The following is a 21,212-nucleotide window of genomic DNA, read 5'->3' on the forward strand; positions in this document are numbered from 1 at the left end:
ATCTACGTCATGCGACTCTAAAAAGTGGGCGGCGGGTAGTCTTTTGGTTAAAGCGTTCGCTCGTCACGCCGGAGACCCACTACGTGGGTACAATGTGTGAAGCCCATTTCTGGTGTCCCCCGCAGTGATATTATTGGAATATTGCTGAACACGGCGTAAAACCATACTCACTCACTATCGAAAAAGACACTTGTTTCTGAAACCATGAATTTTTCAGTACTTGGATTTGGATTTTTATCATTGACTCGAATAGATTCTGTCTTATGTAAAGTTCTTGGTAACTTCAATTAGTCAACATGATAATAATAATGATACATAAAAGCACAAGCCACAACTGTTACCATGCATTGGTTTACTCCATAACTTCTATGTTAATATCAGGGCTCTGTGTGTTATGCCTAGATATGCAACTCCTATAAAATGTAAACGAGTAGCCATATAACATATCCCATGGGTCAAGAATATGGTGACCTTTGCGGCCGTTTGAACTCACGTGATCTACGTCAGCGTTACCATCCTTGACCCACATGGACCTAAATGACACAAAGGGAAATATCGCTGGATCTCGTCCAAGTTTCAACACTTTGACATGCGCAATAGTCTCGTCCATAGGACTTTCCATGGTAACCAATGCAATTCCGCCATCTTTGTAATGCACCGTGAACTCCTGTGCTTCTGGGTTGATGTGGACGTGAGTTATTTCTGCAGCAGGTCTCAGAGATGAGGAGTTGACTTGACCAATCAGAACAGAGGATCCAAATGGTATCCAATCAGCTCCGTGGGGTGTGTACGGCAACAGCCTCACGTTTCCATCTTGGTACATGACGAAAGTCTGAGAGAATCCATCCGCCCAAGGAACTGGAGCGTACATTCTGAAGTAGTGAGCTGTCCAGGACATGTCCTCTCCCTCGATGGTGATGCTCATACCATCTTTCAGCCACCACATGTCGATATCCACGCCCTCAATGATCACGTTATTGTCGTTAAAGATTGAAAAGCTTTTATCTCCCTTTAGAAATCGTTTCTCCAATTTCACACTGGAAACCGACGCAGAATTAACGTTATCCCCGATGAAGACGATCTTTAAGATGTTTTCCTTCTTTTCCGCCCACGTGTAGTCGGAGATGTCCCAGGTGAGGTTGGAACTGTTACCTTTCTTTATGTATTTGGTGCCGATGTTGTCCCAGATACCGTTCCGGTCTTGGACGACAACGCTTATGAATATTCCAGAGCGGACGTTGACTAGAGATATAGTCAGCAGTGCGCCAACGTCATGGTCATTCATCCCCTCCTCGCGACCTTGAACTTTGAAATTGGCTGTCATCTCAACAGCTAGCGAATGCTTCTTTACAAGGTCTAACATGACCGTCTTGTCAACGTACTTAAACGTTTTCTTCGCGAATTTGATTCCCTTTACCTCCCAGAGAATCCTAGTACTGAAGTGGCATTTGTTGAAATCAGGTTCTCTTTGATTGGCTAAAGTATGGTAACCCGGGTGACGTGCCCTGATTCTGTACTTTCTTACATTTTCATGGAAAAGCATGATTTTGACATTGTCCGCCTCTGCGCACTTGGTGGGGTAGCTTTTCTGTAAAGCCTTTGCTGGTCCAACGGTATCTTTGAAAACTGAGTACATATTAGACGAAAATGGGATTTCTGTATAACAGAAGCTTTTACAGGTGAATGCTTCTTTAGTTAAATCCAGGTCTTCAATATCCAGTTCAGCCATGTCGATGTTAACTCCATGACGGTCACCATTGGTCACCTGCACGCGCAGAACATGCCGGCCACGTGATAATGTCATTTGCTCTCCAACGCCTTTAAAGGATGAGTACTTACTCCTTATTTTACCAATGACCTTGTTATCCGTGGTCATCACTCCAAGATACGTCCCATCCATGTGTATCACAACCGTGTTGGACTTTCCGTCGTTTAAATATCGCAGTTCTCGTAACGCCACCTTCGACTCCTTCTGTAGACAGAAGAACATCTGATGCTTTTGCCCGGATTTTAAGTAAACGGCTTTGTTTCCAGACGCGTTCCTATGATTAATAACCTTCCCCTGGGTCCGAAAATTCTCGGCTTGAAGATAGAATTGGCTGCACTCAGCCGAAGCAAAAGCCAACAGCACAAATAGTATGGACATCATCAGCGGACCCTCTCTACTAGAATGCATTTCGGTATTCACTTCATCCGTGGAACGAACGCAGGCAGATTAAAGTATGTTGACAGTCAACAGTTTGATGACATACGAGCGCTCCGCATCACCGAGTACATACTAGCAGCCACACCAAACACGCAGGACTTTTATACAGTTATCTAACGGTTTCCTAATCAGAGAAACTCCAAAGTAGGCGTCCGACGAGTACACACCCAGGTTAAACACCTCCTGATCACGTATCTGCATAACAAATGATGACCTATACGTGTGTGGGTAGGGCTCATTGTGAGGAACGTCGCCTTCGGAATCGTTCATTTGTCACGGGGGTTTAAAGTTACTTGCATTACCTCAGAAAGAAAGTAAGTGTCAATTGTGAGAAATAGTGGTAGTGAAGGTCTAGGGTGTTCAGGTCGAGGTCGGCACGTGTAGTATATTTGGGGCCACTGTTGGTATCCCTAATGTGTATAGAAACAGCTAATTGTATACGTAACATGTGTTCGGAAATTAAACAGGCATTTAGTAAATACATTCGACATGTTTCAGAGATACTCAGATTCTGATTATTCAAAAATGTGAACCAATGATATTACACGTTGGCACCTGCAAATTGGTTCAATGATATTGATCTTTGTGATCACACAAGCTAAAATTAATTAGGTAGATTAATAGATCAAAGATTCATATATTTATATATCAACATACTCTCAACCTTTTGTTGCTATCACTCAACTATTTGTGTTAGTTATGCATAGGTTATTATTACTCCAAGTACTGTAAACAGATATGGAAATTTAAAGAATGTATTTTAATTAAATATTTGAAATAGTTATTTTTTTCATTGAAACATTAACTGCTGTTGACCAAACTTACATGTCAATCTTATGTTCAACTACTTATTTATGTAAATTGTAAACAGTATTCAACACGGTTTTGCCTCGAACACATAGGTCATACATTTATGCAACGATCTCTTTTTTCGGACGTGTTGACTTGTGTGTGCACCGTGTGGGGATAGGCTTGTTTTATTCTACATGTAAACCAGTGTACCGGAAATCAGTGCACCGTGAATCCTCGATAGGAAGCTGCGGGTGTAATAGGAGGCCGCTGAAAAGGACAGAATAGTTTAGTTTTATGTATTATAGTCCTTGGCCACCGGTGGTGGAATACAGTTAACAGTTCGATGATGACAATGAGTCCTGCTATACAATCAGACCAAATTTTAAAGACAACTGGGAACGCCGTAAACCAAATTTTGAAGACAAGTGGTAACGCCGAAGACCAAATTTCAAAGAACACTGGCAACACGTAGATCAAATTTTAAAGGACACTGGCAACACCGTAGACCAAACTACAAAAAACCCTGGCAACCTCGTAGATCAAATCTCACCGAACACCAAATGTCTAAGAACACTGGTAACACGTAGACCACATTTCAAAGAACACTGGTAACACGTAGACCACATTTCAAAGAACACTGCCGACATGGGTACAATGTGTGAAGCCCATGTCTGGTGTCCCCCGCCGTGATATTGCTGGAATATTGCTAAAAGCGGCGTAAAACCATACTCACTCACTCACTCACTCACTCAAAGAACACTGGTAACACGTAGACCACATTTCAAAGAATACTGGAAACACGTAGACCAAACTACAAAGAACACTCGCAACACGTAGACCAAATTTCAAAGAAAACTGGCAGAATCGTAGACCAAATTACAAAGAACATTGGCAATACCGGAGAACCAGTTACTAATAACACTGGCAACACCGTAGATCCAATCACAAAGAACACTGGCAACACCGGAGAACCAATTACTAATAACACTGGCAACACCGTAGATCCAATCACAAATAACACTGGCAACACCGTAGATCCAATCACAAAGAACACTCCCAAAACCGTAGACCTCTGGTGTTGATGTTTTGAATTTTTGTGGTCCATAATATTCACAACGTGCTCCTCAAGTCTTAATTATGCTTTTCCGACGGCTTTGTTTTAAAAACGTCTATTTGCAGTGCATCACAAATGTTTCTGTTGAAGTTAACATATACCAAGTGAACTGGCGCGTCAAGGGATCCAAAAGTTACTAAAACAGCGAGAACAGGGAGTGGCTCATCACAATCGCTGGTCACGTACCTACTTTATATATACTCAACAACAAAAGTTCCTGTGACACCAATATTTTAGTGTATTTTTCAAACAAGTAAAGTTTTGTAGTAAATATTGTAGTACATGGAATCAAGTCACAAAAACGCAACTGCTATAGAAAAGCATGCATTCCATGCAAAAGATGACTTTTATGCCAGCCTCATGCATTTCACTACCCAAGAATGGGTATAAAGACATGTGCGTTCACGGGATTCCATATGCATTGTTTAGCATCGTGCTGCCAACAACCACTCATAAAAACAACAAAATCACGCAATTACTCAACATTACGAAATGCCACGCCTGTCCGAAAATGAGCGTCTGTGAGCCATTGGTATGCTTGAAGCAGGATCGAGAAACACGTCCACAGAAACACGATTTGGTGTTTATGGCGACGTTGGCAACATACGATTGCAGTCAGAGACCATCCTCGGGGTGGCAGGCAACGCGTAACCAATAATCGTCAAGACAACTGGATTCGAACAAAACACCTACGAAATCGATTCCAGCCAGCAGCAGTGACTGCAAGAAGCATCCCTGGCCTTCGACGAATATCTTCACAAACGTACGTCGTCGTCTCAAATGTGCAAGGATTGTCGCCAAGAGACCCGCCATACGTCCCATTTTGACAGGAAACCACCGTCAAACACGTCTACAGTGGTGCAGACAGCGTCTACGCTGGACGGTCATGCAGTGGGGACAAGGTCTATTCACTCGTTTTCACCTCAGTCACAGCGATGGACGGATTCGAGTGTATCGACGTCGAGGTGAACGTTACGTCAATCATTGTGTCATGGAAGAAGATCGGTTCGGGGGCGGCAGCCTTATGGTATGAGGTGGGATTACGGCAAGACAGAGGATCCGTTTGATAGTGGTAGATGGAAATCTCAATGGACAGCGCTACCGCGACGAGATCATCGGCCCTGTTGTTCTACCGTTTTTGCGCCGTCATGGCCCAGTCATTACCTTTCAACATGACAAGGCCCGGCCTCATATTGCTCGACTTGTTCAGGATTCTCTTCAACAAAACAAAGTGAATGTCACCCCCTGGCGGGCTCGCTCCCCTGATTTCTCACCAACCGAGCACATGTGGGATGAGATGGATCGCCTTCGACGTCAACCACGTGTTCCACAGACACTCCAGGAACTTCGAAACATGCTGCAGCAGATATGGACAGATATCCCACAGGACTTTGTGCGACGCCTGGTCCATTCCATGAGACGAAGATGTGTTGTTCGCATCGCAACCAGAGGTGGACACACACGCTATTGATTTGTAAATTGACATTTTGGTATGTTCATGTTTTTCTATGAGATCACGCATTTTCTGAAGTCAGTATGGCAAATTAAACCATTTGAACACTTACAGGATTCTTTTATCTGTTGCAAACCGAAATTGTTTCAGATTTGGTAAAAAACATAACTTTGCGTTAAATCTTATTCAATGTCACAGGAACTTTTGTTGTTCAGTATACATGTTTAATGCTCCTTGCATAAATTGGGCACTCCTTTGTGGCAAAAATGCATGTACGTAATCTGCGGTGGGACATGCGCAGGCAGATCACTGTGAAATAGCGCCGAAAACACTTAAGCTGCCTGCAGATAGTACAGCCAGCTAGATAAAGTTATTAGTACCATATCTAAATTTTAAATTGTCGATTCTTGTCATAGTCATTAATCAAAGGCTGATTATGGAAGCAGGACAAGATTAAATAGTTGTGATATGTTAATAGGCAGAAGACGAACGCTAGTGTGTTGATCCCGTTAATCCCAGTTAATCCGTTAGATACGAGCTTCGTCAGCATTTTGGGATTCTACATGTTTGAATTTGCATGTGGACTAAAGTTGTTACATCTGAATCTTGAGGTAATACCTTTGTAATACAGTTCAGATGTTGTAAAGTATCTCTCAACATTCAGTAAGGACTTATAACTTTCTAGAATTAGATGCCATTTTGTTGTTGAGACAGTCATGTGATCATTGTATAAAAATACTTAAGAACAGTTTGGTATCACCGATCTCTTGATTTAACCATGCAAAATCGAATCCATATTGGAAAAGTAAGGTCCTGATGTTGGTTGCCCAAGTTGTTTTCCAGAATCATCCAATGACTTGACCATAGCACATACATGTCGAGGTACCCCGTGTCTCCTCATATACATGTTGTGGTAGCCTGTGTCTCCCCATATACATATTGTGGTAGCCTGTGACTCCCCATATACATGTTGTGGTACCCTGTGTCGCCTCATATACATTTTGTGGTAGCCTGTGACTCCCCATATACATGTCGAGGTACCCTGTGTCGCCTCATATACATGTTGTGGTAGCCTGTGTCTCCCCTTATACATATGGTGGTAGCCTGTGTCTCCCCATATACATGTTGTGGTAGCCTGTGACTCCCCATAAACATGTTGTGGTACGCTGTGTCTCTCCATATACATGTTGTTGAAGCCTGTGATCACCCATATACATGTTGTGGTAGACTGTGACTCCCCATAAACATGTTGTGGTAGCCTGTGACTCCCCATATACATGTTGTGGTAGCATGTTTCTCCACATATACATGTTGTTGTAGCCTGTGATCACCCATATGCATGTTGTGGTACCCTGTGACTCCCCATATACATGTTGTTGTTGCCTGTGTCTCCCCATATACATGTTGTTGTTGCCTGTGGTCACCCATATACATGTTTTGGCAGTCTTTGTCTCCCCATATACATGTTGTGGTACCCTGTGTTTCCCCATATACATGTTGTGGTACCCTGTGTTTCCCCATATACATGTTGTGATATCCTGTGTTTCCCCATATACATGTTGTGGTATGCTGTGTATCTCCATATACATGTTGTGGTAGCCTGTGTCTCCCCATATACATGTTGTGGCAGCCTGTGTCTCCCCATATACATGTTGTGGTAGCCTGTGTCTCCCCATATACATATTGTGGCAGCCTGTGTCTCCCCATATACATGTTTTGGTACGCTGTGACTCCCCATATACATGTTGTGGTAGCCTGTGTATACCCATTTACCTGTTGTGGTAGCCTGTGACTCCCTATATACATGTTGTTTTAGCCTGTGATTCCCCATATACATGTGGTGGTAGCTTGTGGTTCCCCATACAAATGTGGTGGTAGCCTGTGTCTCAGCATATACATGTTGTGGTATATGCTGTGACTTCCCATATGCATGTGATGGTAGCCTGTGTCTCCCTATAAACATGTTGTGGTAGCCTGCGACTTCCCATATAGATGTGGTGGTAGACTGTGACTCCCTATATCCATGTGGTGGTAGCCCGTGACTGTGACTCCCTATATCCATGTGGTGGTAGCCCGTGACTGTGACTCCCTATATCCATGTGGTGGTAGCCTGTGACTGTGACTCCCTATACACATGTGGTGGTAGCCTGTGACTCCCCATATACATGTAGTGGTAACCTGTGTCTCCCCATCTACATGTAGTGGTAACCTGTGACTTCCCATATACATAATCACGGTAGCCTGTGACTGTGACTCCCGATATACATGTGGTGGTAGCCTGAGACTGTGACTTCCCATATACATAATCACGGTAGCCTGTGACTGTGACTCCCTATATACATGTGGTGGTAGCCTGTGACTCCCCATATCCATGTGGTGGTAGCCTGTGACTCCCCATATCCATGTGGTGGTAGCCTGTGACTCCCCATATCCACGTGGTGGTAGCCTGTGACTCCCCATATACATGTGGTGGTAGCCCGTGACTGTGACTCCCCATATCCATGTGGTGGTAGCCTGTGACTGTGACTCCCGATATACATGTGGTGGTAGCCTGAGACTGTGACTACCCATATACATAGTCACGGTAGCCTGTGACTGTGACTCCCTATGTACATGTGGTGGTAGCCTGTGACTCCCCATATCCATGTGGTGGTAACCTGTGTCTCCCCATATACATGTAGTGGTAACCTGTGTCTCCCCATATACATGTAGTGGTAACCTGTGACTTCCCATACACATGTAGTGGTAACCTGTGACTTCCCATATACATGTAATGGTAACCTGTGTCTCCCCATATACATGTAGTGGTAACCTGTGACTTCCCATATACATAATCACGGTAGCCTGTGACTGTGACTCCCGATATACATGTTTTGGTAGCCTGATACTGTGACTCCCTATATACATGTGGTGGTAGCCTGAGACTGTGACTCCCTATATACATGTGGTGGTAGCCTGTGTCTCCCCATATACATGTGGTGGTAACCTGTGACTTCCCATATACATGTAGTGGTAACCTGTGACTTCCCATATACATGTAGTGGTAACCTGTGTCTCCCCATATACATGTAGTGGTAACCCGTGACTTTCCATATACATAATCACGGTAGCCTGTAACTGTGACTCCCGATATACATGTTTTGGTAGCCTGATACTGTGACTCCCAATATACATGTGGTGGTAGCCTGAGACTGTGACTCCCAATATACATGTGGTGGTAGCCTGAGACTGTGACTCCCTATATACATGTGGTGGTAGCCTGTGTCTCCCCATATACATGTAGTGGTAACCTGTGTCTCCCCATATACATGTATTGGTAACCTGTGACTTCCCATATACATAATCACGGTAGCCTGTGACTGTGACTCCCGATATACATGTTTTGGTAGCCTGATACTGTGACTCCCTATATACACGTGGTGGTAGCCTGAGACTGTGACTCCCTATATACATGTGGTGGTAGCCTGTGTCTCCCCATATACATGTGGTAGTAACCTGTGACTCCCCATATACATGTGGTGGTAGCCTGAGACTGTGACTCCCTATATACATGTGGTGGTAGCCTGTGTCTCCCCATATACATGTGGTAGTAACCTGTGACTCCCCATATACATGTGGTGGTAGCCTGAGACTGTGACTCCCTATATCCATGTGGTGGTAGCCTGAGACTGTGACTCCCTATATCCATGTGGTGGTAGCCTGAGACTGTGACTCCCTATATCCATGTGGTGGTAGCCTGTGACTGTGACTCCCTATATACATGTGGTGGTAGCCTGAGACTGTGACTCCCTATATACATGTGGTGTTAGCCTGTGACTCCCCATATGAATAAGCCTGCTATGTAATGACACTACAAAGGGGTTCCGCTACTCTCACCAAAGACCATGTTGTTGTTTGTATTACTGATGACACGTGGTGTCGGAGACCTTACATGCAATTGACAAATCATAGAGTCAACTATTTTAAACATTTCATCACAGGTTATATGTCAAAGTGTTGTTCAAATCGGTTGATTAATAACATTGTTTTTGTGACTTGTGCTGCTATACATATTTGTGATTTGGACCATGAGAGTTTGGGAGTGAAAAAGGTACCCAGGTATTTGTAAGTATTCACAGTGTCTATTTGTTTCTATTCAAAATACCATTTCTCATGTCTGGGTGGTCCACCCTTTCGGAATACAATACTCTTTGTCCAGTTAAGTTGGATATTCATTCCTGTAGCATTACGGAACTCTTCAACATGGTTAATTTTTATATTGGAGTTTGTTTGTAGTACCTGATACTGCCGACACGCATCAGTGTAAACAGATGGAATGTATGTAGATATCAATGTACACATAACGCCATTTTCATTTCAAGTTGACATATAAAGATGGTGAAGATTGGAAGCCTTAATATTCAAGCCTTGGCGTGATCCCGTATTTCATTTGGCAGTCAAATGTCCGTCCTGACATAAGATGAGAGTTTTGCGTACATAGAAACAATAAACGTGAGATATATCACCTCTGACCCCAATTGCTGGAGACTTCTAAAGAGAGCAGAATGACACAGTAAAATGCCGCAGGAAAGTCACCGAAGTGACAGTAAAATCGACCCTACTTCTTCACAAGGTATTTGTGAATCATAGCCTGGAGTGTCAACATTGGGTCAATAGTGGAGTAATCTGTCCAGCTGCGATATTACATTATTAGTGTCCTATCACTGTTGAAGTCTTTGATTTGACACCCGTGCTAACAATTAACACACTGAATCAACAAGGGATATAACACTATAGTTCTTTGGGTTATGCACGTTGCGAGACTTGTGAAGCGGACATATAATACTCACCCCTCCGCCCACCCGACACCTGTGAATGAGTTGCTGAGAAGCATGTTTGTAAAAAGTTTAGTAAATAGTGGAGTTAGGAAGTCTCTTGCTGATATTAAAAACTCATTTCCATTCAACCAGGATCAGAAGACTTATAATGCTTTAAGGTATTTAAGATGATATATATGTCTTATTCTTGGACTGTTTGGTGTTTGATAATAAGTCTGATTGTTCATGAATGTGCGATACATAATCTGGCGGGGTACTTGTGTTATACCATTTAAGAGTTTTTCAAACTGTTTTGGTTCAGATCTTGAATAAGGCAATAGTGTCTTGTTTGTCAAAGTATCCATAAATACATCTGGACGTCTGTCAACTGTCAACGTCAAAACCTATATTTCCGTTGACGATAATGAGGTTGACGTTGATATAGGCTGTTACACTACGATGAATTGTTCACGTCATGTTTATTAACGGTACAAAATATAAAATAGCACTTACGCCGATGCATTTTAACGACACACAGACCGCCAGTGGTAAAGCATCTCCCGGAGAGCAGAAAGTCGGGTGTTCGATCCCCGCAAGCGTCATACCAAAAGACGTTATAAGATGGTAATTGCTGTCATCCTGCCTGGTGCTCGGCATCTTCTAAAACAAGGACTGGTGTCTCAGTGGGCCAGCACTATAAAGAAAATCGGCCTTGCTCCGGGCTATTACAAGTATACATACACACACACACGCACGCACGCACGCATGCATGCATGCACGTACGCACGCACGCGCACGCACACACACACACACACACACAAAAGCACACACACGCACGTCGCTTTATAACTACAACAATCTTCCAATCTTCAACGCGACGTTGAACCCCATTTTACCTCAGCTAAACGACACACATTCAATAAGCGCTCATAAAATCACTTATCATCATTCACAGACGTTTGAATTCAGCGTCGTAGCTAACATAAGTGAATGTTGCCTATTGCCCCACTCAGCAATACTGTCGCTGTATGACGGCGACATATATCGGTACTGGACCGAACAAACCAGTGGTCACGGCGCTGAGCAACGATCCACGTGATCGGGGCACGACCACACACGTCCGGCAAAGTCACAGAGCCTGAACACCAGATCCTCTCCAGGTGCTTCCAGAGTGTTATGGTAGACATGTGGAGGACATTTCCAAAAAATGTAACAAAAATGAGGTCTGATGCAATTCCCTATTTTGACTTGAACCATATGTACCCGTGTTTTTTTTCATGTGAACAATTAACTTGCCTTTGCATGTGTTTGCTATGGTTGCCATCGGTGGGACAGGATACCTTTTCGCGAACACCTGGTATAATCACTATTTGATAGTGATTCATAAACACATGATCATGGCATACTCGTAATCGTACAATCGACTCTGCTTTATGCATAGATTTCTATTGTATCTGGAAAGGGTTTTATCGCTTTATTTACGAGAAGCAGACGTGAATGGGGATATATTCTTTCCCAAAATAAAGCGGAAAATACATATATCTACCATCTGCCTTCATGTAAAATCATATTTACTATAGACTCATACAATGTACGATAAACGATGGGGTTGGTAATATGGTAATATTCCGGTTTGTAAATAATCGAGTCTGGACCAGACAATCCAGTGATTGACATCATGAACATCGACCTACGCAATTGGGATACGATGACAACCATCAACTAAGTCAGCGAGCCTGACCACCCGATCCCGTTAGTCGCCTATTACGACAAGCATGGGTTTCTGTAGACCCGGATCTTCACGGCACCTCTCCCACTGTTACCAGATAGAGAGTATATGTAGGAATTCCCCTCCGTAAACTTCCACCGTTCATCCGACACACTGCCAACATTTTACAAGAGCCTTGGCCCAGATTGTGGAAACACAAATTCCACAACTCACCTAACCTCATATAAACACTTATCTCAGGAAAACAATAAACACGTCGTAATCAAAGGCATTGTATCAATCTGATGGCACCACCATAGAGTATTCTCGCAGTTGTTGGGTACCAGTTTACACAAATGAAAGAGTTGTGACTTCAAATAATGTCTTGTTACCAGAGTCATACAGTGCTTGAGCATTTAATATGCACATGTAAAATTGGCACGCATTGCCTCAGTGGCTTTACAAAAACGGACAGGAAATCAGACCTCTAATTCCAAAATGTTCATCCCCAGGATGTCGGGTCAAATTATCAACGAACAACAGCTAAGACCACAGCTGTAAGATTTGGGACTTCGGCATAAACCAATATTCACTTACTCACTCACTCACTCACATAAACTGGTGAGTAAAAGAAATGTTACATTCATGTTTGATGTGCTGAGTCGAAGGGGATACGGGGATAATAGTCGATATTACATGCATAATATCAATGAGTATCACACAACAGGTGATGTGAACATGGCGTCTCAAGGAACATGCCCGGCAGTTTATGTACAAAAACAGATGAGTTGCGTTTGAACAATATTTAACAATCCTGAAAATACTACCATTTATGTATACACATGAAAATAATTAAGCACCTCTTACTTTATGCTTCCATATAATATATTTCTTAATCGCATCATGTATTACTTTCTCACATTTGTTTTTGTTCTTAGTGTGGCCAACTCATATTGAAGTATACCGCAAACGATTATCCAGTAACTGTTCCATGGCTATAGCTTAACTAGGCTTCATCAGCTGCATATTGTTACTTGTTGATTCCCAAATTGTTAACCCAGAAGACGTAAAAGAATTCAGTGTGAAACCCACAAACAATCAACAAATGTATTACATGATTCACTAGGTTTACTAATCAATACAAATTACTGTACAGCAATTACAATGGCATTACACAACAGAGTGGTAGCACAATATTCAATGACAGTATATAATATGATGGCAGAGGTCAATGTCATAAATAAAAATACAGTGGTGATAGCAAAAGTCGGTCATAATAACATATTCACCAAGCGGCGACGGTGGTCAAGCTTTCGAGATGGGCCTACTCAGGGAATCTGCGGTGATGAATGATCTTCACGCGAAAGCTGGTCTTGATGTAACGGAATGTGTGAGAGACACGATCATGCCCCCTTATATACAGTCTATCTAGCATCTGGAAATTTCCACACAGTGCCACCACAACATAGACTATTCCACATGTTTCTATAATGCTCTATCACAGTCCACGGTATTCCGGAAGTTTACACATCGCTCTTGTATCTAAATACAGAAACTTATCACAAGTGCTTATATGAAATAGTATTACACTCCTGACAACTAATCACTGCCCAAATACAATGCATTGAGCTTCTACCGTATCTCAACAGAAACAATGTAATACAGTTCCAATCATTGTTCAACAATAAAACGCACTGCCATATAACAATATGATGTGAACGTGAACTTGTAGTATCTGTCTGGAATAGCATACAGTGTTCTTTCATTACATACAATGGATCAGTGGTATATCTTAGACAATTAATACAATGAGATCATTGCCATGAGAAAATGTTACCAAAAGCTACACGGAGTTCGGTATGTATAATAGTACAGACGTACGATGCTTTATAGATTTTCAGGTGTTATATGAATTGAAAAATACTGCATTCATTATATTCTGTAAGTTTTAAAAGGCCAACACGTGTTTGTTCAAGGTTACATGTGTTAAAATGCACTTTTGATGGCAATTAAGAAGCGTGTGAACAACCAGTTGAGCAATGAATCTCTATACACACAATAAAAAATATATGCTAATAACACATTTTTGCGACGATTCCTATTCACATATTTTCGCAAGGAAAACTTTTTTCATTCTCGAGATACTTGACGGATGAAGCCCGAACAAGTGTTGACTACGTACTTGCTCAAGCAGACATCCTTTACAATATTGACTGTTTATTTTTGGAGCCGTGTCAGAAATATGCTGAATGAAGATTATGCTTACCATATTGACCTCGTTGTCAACAATGTCTATGTGGAGATGCTGATGTTGGTCAACATGCCCCGGATGGTGCAACGCTGCAGTCGGCATTGTCAGGCTACACCTGGCGCAAACAGAGGATAGGTACTGCAAGACAATCTGTCCTCTCTTTTCGTGGTAGTCATACTATTTGCTAGACTCCTAATGGATTCGAATGGAGGTATTTTAGGTGCACAGGAATTTGCACAGGTGTTAATGCTGTTCTCTTTGATCAGAGCAAATAAGGCTAGAAAAAAGGTTTCAAACGTTTTTGGCGAAATATATTTTTAAAGTAGCATAATAGAAATGGATTTCGCAATGTATTTCTTGGTTGGGGTAACGAAAGAAATACACAATGAAAGATAAAGAGAGAAAAAGACACTGTAAGAAAAGCATAAGACTGGGGTGTGACGAACAAGTGAGTGAAAAAGAGATTGTGAGAGACAATGAGAGAAAGAGAGAATGCGAGGGACTATGGCAGAAAGAGAGACTGTTAGGGACAATGAAATATAGAGCGTCTGCGGGAGAATGAGGGAAAGAGAGACTGTGAGTGACAGTGGCAGACAGAGAGACTGTAGGTGACAGTGACAGAAAGAGAGACTGTGAATGACAGAAAGAGAGACTGTGAGTGACAGTGACAGAAAGAGATACTATGAGTGACAGTGACAGAAGGAGAGACCGTGAGTGACAGAAAGAGAGACTGTGAGTGACAGTGACAGAAGGGGAGACTGTGAGTGACAGTGGCAGAAAGAGAGACTGTGAGTGACAGTGGCAGAAGGAGAGACTGTGAGTGACAGAAAGAGATACTGTGGGTGACAGTGACAGAAGGAGAGACCGTGAGTGACAGAAAGAGAGACTGTGAGTGAAAGTGGCAGAAGGAGAGACCGTGAGTGACAGAAAGAGAGACTGTGAGTGAAAGTGGCAGAAGGAGAGACTGTGAGTGACAGAAAGAGGGACTGTGAGTGACAGTGATAGAAAGAGATACTGTGAGTGACAGTGACAGAAGGAGAGACTGTGAGTGACAGAAGGAGAGACTGTGAGTGACAGAAGGAGAGACTGTGAGTGACAGTGACAGAAGGAGAGACCGTGAGTGACAGTGGCAGAAAGAGAGACTGTGAGTGACAGTGACAGAAGGAGAGACTGTGAGTGACAGAAGGAGAGACTGTGAGTGACAGTGACAGAAGGAGAGACCACGAGTGACAGAAGGAGAGACTGTGAGTGACAGTGACAGAAGGAGAGACTGTGAGTGACAGTGACAGAAGGAGAGACTGTGAGTGACAGTGACAGAAGGAGGGACTGTAAGTGACAGTGACAGAAGGAGAGACCGTGAGTGACAGAAAGAGAGACTGTGAGTGACAGTGACAGAAGGAGAGACTGTGAGTGACAGTGACAGAAGGAGAGACTGTGAGTGACATTGACAGAAGGAGAGACTGTGAGTGACAGTGACAGAAGGAGAGACTGTGAGTGACAGAAAGAGATACTGTGAGTGACAGAAGGAGAGACTGTGAGTGACAGTGACAGAAAGAGAGACTGTGAGTGACAGAAGGAGAGACTGTGAGTGACAGAAGGAGAGACTGTGAGTTACAGTGACAGAAAGAGAGACTGTGAGTGACAGAAGGAGAGACTGTGAGTGAAAAAGAGATTGTGAGAGACAATGAGAGAAAGAGAGAATGCGAGGGACCATGGCAGAAAGAGAGACTGTTAGGGACAATGAAATATAGAGCGTCTGCGGGAGAATGAGGAAAAGAGAGACTGTGAGTGACAGTGGCAGAAAGAGAGACTGTAGGTGACAGTGACAGAAAGAGAGACTGTGAATGACAGAAAGAGAGACTGTGAGTGACAGAAAGAGATACTGTGAGTGACAGTGACAGAAAGAGAGACTGTGAGTGACAAATTGAGATACTGTGAGTGACAGAAAGAGAGACTGTGAGTGACAGTGACAGAAAGAGATACTGTGAGTGACAGAAAGAGAGACTGTGAGTGACAGAAAGAGAGACTGTGAGTGACAGAAAGAGAGACTGTGAGTGATAGAAAGAGAGACTGTGAGTGACAGTGACAGAAAGAGAGACTGTGAGTGACAGAAAGAGAGACTGTGAGTGACAGAAAGAGAGACTGTGAGTGACAGTGACAGAAAGAGAGACTGTGAGTGACAGAAAGAGAGACTGTGAGTGACAGTGACAGAAGGGGAGACTGTGAGTGACAGAAAGAGAGACTGTGAGTGACAGAAAGAGAGACTGTGAGTGACAGTGACAGAAAGAGAGACTGAGTGACAGAAAGAGAGACTGTGAGTGACAGAAAGAGAGACTGTGAGTGACAGTGACAGAAAGAGAGACTGTGAGTGACAGAAAGAGAGACTGAGTGACAGAAAGAGAGACTTTGAGTGACAGAAAGAGAGACAGTGATTGACAGAAAGAGAGACTTTGAGTGACAGAAAGAGATACTGTGAGTGACAGTGACAGAAGGGGAGACTGTGAGTGACAGAAAGAGAGACTGTGGGTGACAGTGACAGAAAGAGAGTCTGTGAGCGACAGTGACAGAAGGAGAGACTGTGAGTGACAGAAAGAGATATTGTGAGTGACAGAAAGAGAGACCGTGAGTGACAGTGGCAGAAGGGGAGACTGTGAGTGACAGAAAGAGATACTGTGAGTGACAGTGACAGAAGGGGAGACTGTGAGTGACAGAAAGAGATACTGTGAGTGACAGTGACAGAAGGAGAGACCGTGAGTGACAGAAAGAGAGACTGTGAGTGACAGAAAGAGAGACTGTGGGTGACAGTGACAGAAGAAGAGACTGTGAGTGACAGTGACAGAAAGAGAGACTGAGTGACAGAAAAAGAGACTGTGAGTGACAGAAAGAGAGACTATGAGTGACAGTGACAGAAAGAGAGACTGTGAGTGACAGAAAGAGAGACTGTGAGTGACAGTGACAGAAGGGGAGACTGTGAGTGACAGAAAGAGAGACTGTGAGTGACAGAAAGAGAGACTGTGAGTGACAGTGACAGAAAGAGAGACTGAGTGACAGAAAGAGAGACTGTGAGTGACAGAAAGAGAGACTGTGAGTGACATTGACAGAAAGAGAGACTGTGAGTGACAGAAAGAGAGACTGAGTGACAGAAAGAGAGACTGTGAGTGACAGAAAGAGAGACTGTGAGTGACAGAAAGAGAGACTGTGAGTGACATTGACAGAAAGAGAGACTGTGAGTGACAGAAAGAGAGACTGAGTGACAGAAAGAGAGACTGTGAGTGACAGAAAGAGAGACTGTGAGTGACAGAAAGAGAGACTGTGAGTGACAGAAAGAGAGTCTGTGAGTGACAGAAAGAGAGACAGTGATTGACAGAAAGAGAGACTTTGAGTGACAGAAAGAGATACTGTGAGTGACAGTGACAGAAGGGGAGACTGTGAGTGACAGAAAGAGAGACTGTGGGTGACAGTGACAGAAAGAGAGTCTGTGAGCGACAGTGACAGAAGGAGAGACTGTGAGTGACAGAAAGAGATATTGTGAGTGACAGAAAGAGAGACCGTGAGTGACAGTGGCAGAAGGGGAGACTGTGAGTGACAGAAAGAGATACTGTGAGTGACAGTGACAGAAGGGGAGACTGTGAGTGACAGAAAGAGATACTGTGAGTGACAGTGACAGAAGGAGAGACCGTGAGTGACAGAAAGAGAGACTGTGAGTGACAGAAAGAGAGACTGTGGGTGACAGTGACAGAAGAAGAGACTGTGAGTGACAGTGACAGAAAGAGAGACTGAGTGACAGAAAAAGAGACTGTGAGTGACAGAAAGAGAGACTGTGGGTGACAGTGATAGAAGGAGAGTGACAGTGACAGAAGGAACAGAAGGAGAGACTGTGAGTGACAGTACATATATACACACACACACACACACACACACACACACACACACACACACACACACACACACACACACACACACACACACACACACACACATACATACATACATACATACATACATACATACAGACTCGATAATCTAATCCATGATTCTGTCTAAGTATATGTGGGAAGCATCAGGTGCCACTTAACCTCATATCAAGGAACATGCCTTTAGCAACCAAACTTTGTAAGCAAACCGTGCTTTTGCCCAGTTTAAATGAATTGACATTTACTGCTATCTATTCCGAACTATGGAGAATGCAAAGACACGCAACAGAACAACGCTCGTTCAGCGAGGCCTTGGTGGAAGAAACACATGCTAAGCCAGCAGACACCTCGCCCGCAACATGACGAATGTCACACGTGGCTAGTTGTCCGCCCTCTAGTATGTTATCTAACGTCTAATGTCTTCTCCATGACGTAATTACGTCATCACCCGAAGAGTACACGGTGACGTGATTGTGCGTGTGTTTAAATGCTGATGTACATTTTTCAAGACTTAATGACGTGGATGATGTCTCACCGACCAGAAAAGAACATTTAAAAACACTTAACGCTCCCACCCTACAGTGCCTCTGAGAATGAATGTATTCAGATTCCTGTGGTTGGGTAGTATTTCCGTGGGTGTACCTTTCCCATTGTACAAGTATGTATTACTAGTTTGTCGTGACATTATGTGCCTGGAATACTGCCCACGTTAAATATAAACTCAGTGACATTATACATGATAACACCATCAGCACCTTAATACTTCTGTCCAGCTGCATCAATCAATGGACACGATGTGAGTATAAGTTAGTGAGTGAGTATGGTTTTACGCCGCGTTCAGCATTATTCAAGCAATAACACGGTAGTGGACACCAGAAATGGGAATCGAACCCGGGTCTGCGGCGTTTATGAGCGAATGCTTTAACCACTAGGCTACCCCACGCTACACGTGAGTATGAAGGTCACACTGACGGTAACCTTTACCCAATGTCGTTCCATGTAACTATCTTATAGAGAACAGTGTTCGTTGCTGACTTTCAGATTCCCACATGCCCAACAACAAATGCACATGTGTTTTTCAGACAATGACCTGCCCCTATCTGTGATAAGATAGCAAGAGGTAACTATGAAGCGTCATTAGACTGCATATAAAAAATCTAGGTTGGGTCAAGAACACAGTGTCTAGAAGCACGAGGAACAATCCAAAAAGATCGAGGTACAATGACACAGCCTTAATTAAGTCAACCCTGTGAGCATGATATTCTCAAACCTATCAAAAATATAATTCCTGTGAATATGTCTTTGACATTTAAATGTTGGCGGATGTGGATTACAAAAAAACTCCAGAAAGATGTAATGATACAAACATGTTTTTCTTGACGCTTTCCCCCAACTTTTTCACCAGCATTTTTTTCAAGAACCGGATCTGTAACAAAACCTGCCCATGACCGCTTTACCGGTTTCGCAAAAAAGTTATTTTCAAAAACAATACTCTAACATGTCTATCTCTCTGTGTCACTAGGCGATACAAACTATGTGTAAATATTTGAAGTCGATGACGGAGAAGCTACCTCTTCGCATGGTTACCTAGTCACGTGATTGCCAATACCACAAAAGCAGGTTTATGGCATTGTTCCGACAATGGTTCTGACAAGCATACTATTGTTTTGTACCTTATGTCTCATTGACATATGACCTTGTCTAGGTTACACCACATGCGTGTGTGCTTGGGTCATTCTGTGACGATTAATCAATGGGTCTAGTCTCTAAAAGCTTTTGCTAATATTCACGTTTGTATTCGATTGTAACGGCACTATTTTATTTTATGTAACACAACACTTAATGTCATTCTTGTATCGATTCTTTTAATGTTAGCTATGTTTTGGGCTTTTGACCTTTTCGAACCGACGATCATACTGGCATGCTTGGGTTTAAGACATAAGCCTCTGTCTACATTTCCAAGCACCCGAACTTGCACAATGATCGAAATGCAACTTCAGAACCAGGTAAGAGCACGAAAGCAAGATATTTTTAAATAATTCTCAGATACGATCACATGTGCATCCATGATTCACCATCCAAACCCTCTCCAACACATAGATGTTTACTAAACTCAAAGACCCGTTTATAGGTGTTTACTTAACTCTTTATATAATCATCATGTTTTGACAGCAATCTCAATAGGTAGCTCTAATGCATTCACGGGTCTAAGGATAGGCTTCTATCCTTCGTCATGGCATTAAGAAGACATGTTGTACCTTTTGTAGTGGATTTACTGTTCACATTTGTCATCCTTAAACTCAAAGCCTGAACAATTAGCACATGTGTGTTCGTTGTTTATACTAAGCAAAAACGGAATTCTGTTGACGCGGAAACACATTGAAAACATAGATAAGGTTTTGTAAGTTAATGTTTCGTTCTTTAGGGATCACTTTCCACTTGTAATACCAGTGTTCCTTTCACATGCTGATGTCATATTTGTAAACGTTTTACACACATCACTAATTCAGCAAAAAGGTTTGAAATAGTGTATGTATGTGAATGTTAACCTACCTTTCCCACGCCACAGTGTGCAAGGAAGCCCTGACTCACACACGCAGGGCATATGTGACCAGGTTACTAACGTATGAGACATACCCTGTCACACACCTTCCTCTGTTTTCCGTGACGCTCGTCATGTCGGTGCCTAGTAATTATTTTGACAAAGAAGCTACTCAAGTGCATTTTAGAGAGAGAGTGAGAGAGTGAGAGAGAGAGAGAGAGAGGGGGGGATGAGAGGGAGAGGATAGGGAGATTGAGAGAGAGAGAGAGAGAGAGAGAGAGAGAGAGAGAGTGAGGGAGAGATCGAGGTTGAGAGGCACAGGATAGAAGAGTGAGAGGAGGGAGAGATTTTGAGAGAGAGAGATTGAGAGAGCGGATGGAGAGATTGAGAGAGAGAAGAGAGAATGAAAGAGATTGAAACAGAGGAGAGAATAATT

Source organism: Haliotis cracherodii, unplaced genomic scaffold (assembly GCF_022045235.1).
Source record: "Haliotis cracherodii isolate W230 unplaced genomic scaffold, xgHalCrac1.p SCAF_16, whole genome shotgun sequence".
Lineage (NCBI taxonomy): Eukaryota > Metazoa > Mollusca > Gastropoda > Lepetellida > Haliotidae > Haliotis > Haliotis cracherodii.